Raw genomic sequence first — 8,468 nt, 5'->3', positions numbered from 1 at the left:
CTCTCCTCCGCTTCTTCTTCTGTTTTTGGGCATTAACCCAGGAGTGCTTAACCACCGAGCCACATCCCCAGTAATTTGAATATAAAACTGATTCCAAATGCTCAAAATATAAATATAAATAATAATATGAAATGGCTTTCTGAAAGACAAAAGCACTTTCTATACAATTTTCTCTGACACTCACTAAAAGAAACAATAACCAAAAAGAGTTGGTTATGACACTAGAAATAGCTATAGCCTCATACAAGCATATGAAGAATATTTTTGGGGCTGGGGTTGTAGCTCAGTTGGTAGAGTGCTTGCCTTGTATGCACAAGGCCCTGGGTTCAATCCCCAGCACCACCAAAAAAATAAAATTAAATAAAAAAGAATATTTGTTAGATACGATAATCTTTGGACCAAACAGTAACACTAATTTCCTCTATCCAGTACAGGTTGCAGAACTTAAACCATTTCAGAAGCATGTTACTAAAACCCCTTAATTTGAAGTCACAAAGACTAAGAGTATGACTGTGTGGAAAATGGAGCTATTTCCACATTAAAAATGGCTTGTGAATTCAAGGGAATATATTCAGAAACATGAAAATTACCAGTTGCCCTTACCTACTGACAACCCTGACTCCCTAAATACCTCTAGCTGAACAACCAAACAGAGCCTCTGCATTACCAAAATTCCAGCCCAAGTTCCATGTATTATTTACAGCATGACTAGGCAAACAGTGTCAAGAGGAACTCACAGTATTCGAGAGAAAATAATAGAAATAGAGTCCACTGACTATTTGAATTGTGTGCAGAAAATAAATCCCTATCCAGGGCAATGCAATGAGTGAAAAAATACAAAAAGAGAGAGAAAGTAAAAAGGAAAGATACCATTAAGTATCAGAAGGAAACAGTATTTTTAAAAGAAAAATCACTGTTGAACATTCCAGACAAAAAATACTTAGCTATATTTTAAGAAAAAAATGGAATATGAGACAAAAGTAGTTGATAGAAATTAAAGAAAAATGGACAAAGTTTAAGCAAAAAAGAAGGTAGATTATAGAAGTGAAAACCATATTAGAAATAATACAATATAGACCTGTCAAAGCAGAAAGAATCTGCAACATGGTTTAGAAAGACCAAGTGTAATAAAGAGGGGAAAGATTACATGCAGTGGGAAAGGAAAAATAAAATTTATTCAAAGAAAAATATTAGTCATAGAAGACAGGAATCAATGCATACATTATCTGATGTTCCTGAATAAAAGCAGAATCGATGAAAGAGAAAAAAAATCAAAGATATGATACAAGAAATAATCCTTGAAATCAAGAAAAGTGTCTCTAAAAGGCTCACTGGTTGGGTGCAGTTGGCACACATCTGTAATCCCCATTGGCTCAAGAGGCTGAAGCAAGAGGATCACTGAGTTCAAAGCCAGCCTCAGCAAAACCAAGGTGCTAAGCAACTCAGTGAGACTCTGTCTCTAAATAAAATGCAAAATAGGGCTAAGGATGTGGCTCAGTGATCGAGTGCCCCTGAGTTCAATCCCTGGCACCCCCCCCCAAAAAAAAAGCTCACTGTTTAACAGCCAAAAAAAATCAAGAAAAAAATATTTGGAGAAGTTATTAATAAAGAATCCAATCATAATCTAGGTTAAGAAATAAGACACCAAGGCTGGTGTGGTGGCCTGTAATCCCAGTGACTCAGAAGGCCAAGGCAAGAGGATCACAAGTTCAAGGCCAGCCCAGGTGATCAGAGAGACCCTGTTTCAAAATAAAAAATAAAAAAGGCCCAGTGAGATGGTGCACACCTATAATCCCAGCAGCTGGGGAGGCTGAGGCAGGAAGATTGAGAGTTCGAGGCCAGCCTCAGCAATAGTGAGGCACTAAGCAACTCAGTGAGACCCTGTCTCTAAATAAAATTCTAAAATAGGGCTGGGGATGTGGCTCAGTGGGCAAATGCCCTGGAGTTCAATCCCCAGTACCAAAAGGGGAAAAAAAAAAGGGTGGTGGTGGTGGGTAGGAATGTAGCCTAGATGTAGAACGCCACTTAGTTCAATCCCCAGTATCAAAACAACAACAAAAATAATATATGTGGACAGGAAAAAATGCAAAACCAAGAAATCTATATCGAGCTATCATACCATTTACCTATAAAAACAAAAGAAAGAACAATTGCATAATGTAAAGATAATAATATGCTAAGAAAATAAGAGGTGAAGGAAGGGCGAGCTAATGGAAATTTCACCTTTCAAACGGAAAGCCAGGTGCTGTGGTGCATGCCTGTAATCCCTGTGACATGGGGGGCTCAGGCAGGAGGACTGCCTTTTTTTGCAAGTTTGAGGCTAGCCTCAGCAACTTAGGAAGACCCTGTCTCAAAATAAAAAATAAAAAGGGCTGAGAACGTAGCTCAGTGATTGAGCGCTCCAGAGTCAAAACAACAACAAAAATAAAATAGAGAGGATTCTCCAGAGTTGCTCAAGTTCCGAAATCATCTCTGGAAAGGTAAATTTGTTCCTGGGTTATTTAAAGTTATAAATGTGACCACCAGTAGAACTAAATACTGACCATATATCTTCCAGATTAGAAGAATAGGGTCAGAGTGAATTAGAAAATGTGAGTACTGAAAAGAATCCAGACAATAACAGAAGCCTTGAGTCTTTATTATATGATGTGTACCATGCTAAGAGTTTTATACAAATAATCTCGATATTCACTAGCATCCCTAGGAATTAATTATCACTGTTATCCAGAGAACTGGATGCAAGAGGGATGTATATGGAGGGCCTAGTGAGTGGTAGAACTGGGATTCAACCACAAGTCTGTGTGACTCCAGAAGATGTGCCATAATAACTTTTACACAGTAAGCCATACTCCCTCCTTGAGACTTTACCATACTTCTTTTTGTCTTTGTTCTTTGCCAGATTAAGTACTATTCTTAGTACTTTTTCACATTAGACTCACATGGGTTAGTTTTTTTTTTGTTTGTTTTTTTTTAATACCAGGGACTGAATTCAGGGGCACTCGACCACTGACCATTGAGCCACACCCCCAGCCCTATTTTATATTTTATTTAGAGACAGGGTCTCACTGAGTTGCTTAGCACCTTGCAGTTGTTGAGGATGGCTTTGAATTCAAGATTCTCCTGTCTCAGCCTCCCAAACCGCTGGGATTCCAGGCGTGCACCACTGTGCCGGGCATAAGTTAGTTTTTACACACTGTATCTGAACCCCATATGAAGTTAAGTAAATCACAATTACTGAGTGTGGGGTCAGGGCATAATCTGTTATTAAGTTTTGCAGGTGATTCTAATGTTTGGTCAGTGTGACAACCACAAAATTAGACAACAGAGCCAATCGCGCCACAAAGAAACCTCAACACAATACTAAAACTAGATGTTCTAGAAACCATTTTTTTTAATCACAATGAAACAAAACGAGAAATAACAACAAAAATAAAAACAAGCCTAAAAAAATGAGAGTAAACCTGAAACTAAGTAAAACAAAACAAGAAAACAAGAAAAAAAGAAAAACAAAATGAGACAACCATTTTGGGGGAAATAATCACAAAAGCTTTAGAAATCTACAACTGCAGTTACATAACATCTAGGAAATAGTAACAGAAAATAATACACAACAAAACTGAAAGAACAGAGCAAAAGTTGCCAATGAAATTCAACCCATCTCTCTATTAGAGCAATGTTTTGTCAAGCTTTCATGCATTAAAAAACACTTGTGTGGCTTGTTACAAATTTAGACTCCAGACTATGGTCCTAGAGATTCTGACTCTCCTGGCTTGACTGAGAGACTAAGAATATGGATTTTATTTATTTTTATTTGTTCCTTTTAGATATTCGTGACATATTTTACATACACGACGTATAACATTGTAATTAGGATCCCATTCTTCAATAAAATAACCAACAAGCAAAAACTTTGCAGGAAATAACCTTCATGTTAAGATTTGCCCTGGAATTAGAGTTTATTATTTTCCCAATAGATTGATTTTTAATCTGCAAATAATAGTTACTGATTTTTTAAAACAGATCAACATACCATGAATTGCATATATTTAAAACGTACAATTTGATGTTTTGACATAAAACCATTACTATCAAGATCATGAACATATCCATGAGCCCCCAAAGTTCCCATGTGTCTTTAAAGTTGCTCCTGCCTATTCTCTTTCCTTCTGCTGCATACCCAATAATACATTTTCTGTCTCTATAAATTACTTTGAATCATCTAGAATTTTCTATCAATGGAATGTATAGCATGTTCCATTTTGGAAGAAAGGGTTCAGCTTCTCTTGCTTAGTGCAGTTATTTTGAGATTATCCATGTCATCACATATCTTGCTTACATGTGCATCTATTGACAGGTATTTAGGTTTTTTCCAGTTTGGAGTTATTACAAAAAAAAGTTTCTATTAACATTCATGTAAAAATATTTGCACAGAAATATACTTTTAATTCTCTTGGATAAATAGGAGATTAGCTATTTTGTGGTGGGTATATATTTTATTTTTTAAGAAACTAGCAAACTGTTTTCCAATATGACTATGCCATTTTATATTCCCACCAGCCTTAAAAGAGTTCCAGTTCCTGCACATCATGGTACTGGGTACCATCCATCTGTGTGTGTGTGTGCACATCCATGCACGCACACACACACAATAGTATGGATTGAACCCAGGGGTTCTCTGCCTCTGAGCTACATCCCCAGCCCTTTTTTAAACTTTTGAGATAGGATCTCACTAAATTGACTAGATGGCCTCAAATTTGCAATCCTGCCCCAGTCTCCTGAGCAGCTGGGATTGTAGGTGTGCACTGGGGAATGAACCCAGGCACTGAGTTACATCCCTAGTCCATTTTATTTTCAGACAGGGTCTGCCTAATTGCTGAGGATCTCAACAAGTTGCTGAGGCTGGCCTTGAACTTGCAATCATCATGCTTCAGGCCCTTGAGTTGCTGGGATTACAGGTATGTGCCACTGTGCCTGGCTGATGTTGAGTAATTTTAATGTACTTATTTGTCACCTGCATATCTTTTTTAAAAAAGTCATTATTATTTATTATTTATATAGTTTTTTCACTTTTATTATGATTACACTTATACATGATGGGATTTGCTGTTACACATTCATACATGCACACAGTATAAAATATAATTTGACCAATATCACTCCCTAGCACTTCCCCCTGCCTCTCCTCCTCCTACCTCTTGGAATCTTTCATCTACTGATCTCACTTTGATTTTCATAAGCTCTCCATCCCCCACACTTTTCTTTTCCTTTTTCCTCTGTAGCTTCCATATATCAGAGAACACATAAAATGCATGACCTGATTTTCAAGTTTCATCCATTTTCCTGCAAATGACATAATTTCATTTTAATTTATGGTTGACTAAAAGTCCATTGTGTTTTGTACCCATTCATCCACTGATGGACACTTAGGCTGGTTCCATAGTTTGGTAATTGTGAATTGTGGTGCTATAACGTGGGTATGTATGTATCACTGTAGTACAATGACTGTAATTCTTTAGGATAAATCCCAAGGAGTGGTATAGCTGGGTCATATGGTGGCTCCATGTCTGGTCTTTTGAGGAACCTCCATACTGATTTCCACAGTGGCTGTACTAATTTACAATTTTACCAACAGTGTAAAAGTGCTCCATTTTCTCTACATCCTCTCTAGCATTTATTATTGTTTGTATTCTTTTTGGCTGTCATTCTGACGGGGTGTGAGATGAAATCTAATGTATATTATTTGTAATTCTCTAATTGCTAATGATGTTGAATATTTTTTTCATATATTTGTTGGCCATTTGTTTTTCTTCTTTTGGGGGAAGTGTCTAATTAATCAATTTGCTTATTTGTTAACTGGATTATTTAATTTTTTGGTGTTTTTTGAGATCTTTATGTATTCTAGATATTAATCCTCTGTCAGAAGAGTAGCTAGCAAACATTTCCCCCATTCTGTATTTTTTCTTCACATTCCTAATTTTTTCCTTTGCTGTGCAGAAGCTTTTTAGTTTGATGCCATCCCATTTATTAACTCTTGGCATTAATTCCTGAGCTACAGGGTTCCATTAAGAAAGTCATTGCTTATGCCTACATGCTGGAGTGTTGACTGTACATTTTCTTCTAGGAATTGCATTGTTTAGTTTTTGGTCTAATTTCTAGGTCTTGGATTTTTTTTTTTTTTTAATTGAGGATTAAATCTAGGAGCACCCTATCACCGAACTATATCCCCAACCACTTTTTTTTTTTTCCTTTTAGTATTGGCGAGTAAGCCAAGGGGGGCTTAATCACTGAGCCACATCACCAGTTTTTTTTTTTTTTTGAGACAGGGCCTCGCTAAATTGGAGAGGCTGGCTTTGAACTTGTGATCCTCCTGCCTCAGCCTCCCAAATTGCTGGGATTATAGGCCTGCATTACCATGCCAAGCCTTTGATCCATTTTGAGATGATTTTTGTGTGGGGTGAATGATGAGGGTTTAGTTTCATTCTTTGACATATAACCATTTTCCCAGCATCATTTGTTAAAAAGGCTGTCAAGGCTGGGGATGTGGCTCAAGCGGTAGCACGCTTGCCTGGCATGCGTGGGGCGCTGGGTTCCATCATCAACACCATATAAAAATAAAATATATTGTGTCCACATAAAACTAAAAAATAAATATTAAAAAAAGGCTGTCAATTCTCCAGTGTGTTTTTGGCAACTTTGTCAAGAATCAGGTGACTGTAAATGTGTGGGGTTGTCTTGGTGTCTTCTATTCTGAACCATTTGTTTACATGTCTGTTTTTATGCCAGTACCATGCAATGTTTATTTCTATAGCTCTGTAGTATAATTTGAAGTCAGGTATTGTGATGCCTCCAGCATTGCTTTTTTCATCTGCTTATCTTGTGTGGTGAATTTTCTGTTGAAAAAGTAGGCTACTTTTTAATTATTGAGTTTTTAGAGTACTTCATATATTCTGAATACAAGTCCTTCTTTAGATATATGTTCTGAAATTATTTTCTCCCAGTCTGTGGCTTGTTTTTTCATTCTCTTACATAGTATCTTTCAATGAACAGAAGTTTTTTGTTTGTCTTTATTTAATGGGGTCCAACTGAACAATTTAAGAATAAGATATGCTTTTGATGTCAGATCTAACAAGTCTGCTTAACCCAAGGTCACAAATTAAATGCTTTCCCCTATATCTTCCCAGAAATTTTATAATTTTGGTTTCTAGATTTTGGTCCATGATCCATTTTGAATTAGTTTTTATATGTTGCAAAATATGGATCAAAGCTAATTTTTCTTTTTTTGCAAATGGATATTCAGTTGTTCAAGGTGAGAAGACTTTCATTTAGCTATGCAATTATCTTGACAATTTTGTTGAAAATTAGTTATTCAGAGGTGTATGTCCATTTCTGAACTCTTGATTCTGTTCCACAGATCTCTTTACACTGACTACTTAATTTTACAATTATTCGTGAAATCTGATATTTTAAGTTATTTTGAGAATTCTAGATCTTTAGAATTTTCTTATGAGTTCTAAAACCAGCCCTTTAACCTCTATACAAATGCCTGCTAGGATTTTGACAGGGATTGTATTGAATATAGAGGTTAATTTGAGAGAATTGATAATGTTAAGTTTTTGACATATGAGCAAGGTAGATCTACCCACTTACTTAGATCTTTAATTTCTCCCAGTGTTTTGTAGTATTAAGTTTTTCATACTGTTCATTAGGTTTATTCCTAATAATTTTATGTTTTAGATATCACAAATAGCTAACAATATATTTCTAGTATGTAGAAATACAACAAATTCCTATTTTTTGTTATGAATTAATTCATGTATATTGTAACCAACTCAATTTTCGGTTCTAGTGGGGTTTTAAGAGATTTAGCCAGATTTCCTACATAAGGGATCACTATTTACAAAAAAAAAAAAAGAAAGATTTTCGTTTTATTTTTTCCTTTTCCAATATGGATGCTTTTTTCTTCTCTATAACACTGCCTGGAATCTTCAATATTAAGAGTGGGCATCTTTGGGTCTTGTTCTAGGTCCTGAGGAAAAACTGTCTAGCTTTTACCATTGAGTATGATGCTAGTTGTAGGATTTTATGCATGGAAATGAGTGCCTGTGAGTTAGTTTGGTGATTTTTTTTAATAGTATGCTCCAGTGTTCATATTATGAATTCAATAAAATAAGTCAGTTAATTACTAATAATTTGGGAGGGAGAAGCAAGTGCTTTCTTATTGATGTAAAAATTTAGAAAAAAATAATGATCTTTTACATGAGAAGCAATAACACCAAAACAGATGCAAATGCCTAGATACATACTTTATTAGAAATACACAGTACAGGTGCGATGGCATATGCCTATAATGGCAGTAGCTCTGGAGGACAAGGCAGGAGGACTGCAAATTCAAAGCCAGCCTCAGCAACTTAGCAAGGCCATAGCAACTTATCAAGACCCTGTCTCAAAAAAAAAAAAAAAAAAGGCTT

The 8,468-nt window shown here is 35.9% G+C and overlaps 1 non-coding gene across 1 annotated transcript; it reads left to right on the top strand.

Annotated features, from left to right (window-relative positions):
• The first annotated feature begins 272 nt into the window (after positions 1 to 272).
• Positions 273 to 345, top strand: Trnat-ugu. Its single transcript has one exon. It is a non-coding gene; the product is annotated as a tRNA-Thr (tRNA).
• The last annotated feature ends 8,123 nt before the right edge of the window (positions 346 to 8,468 follow it).

This window comes from Marmota marmota, unplaced genomic scaffold (genome assembly GCF_001458135.2).
Source record: "Marmota marmota marmota unplaced genomic scaffold, marMar, whole genome shotgun sequence".
Classification (NCBI taxonomy): Eukaryota; Metazoa; Chordata; class Mammalia; order Rodentia; family Sciuridae; genus Marmota; species Marmota marmota.
The sequence above is the reverse complement of the archived record's forward strand: the minus strand, read 5'-3'. Positions and strand labels throughout refer to the sequence as shown.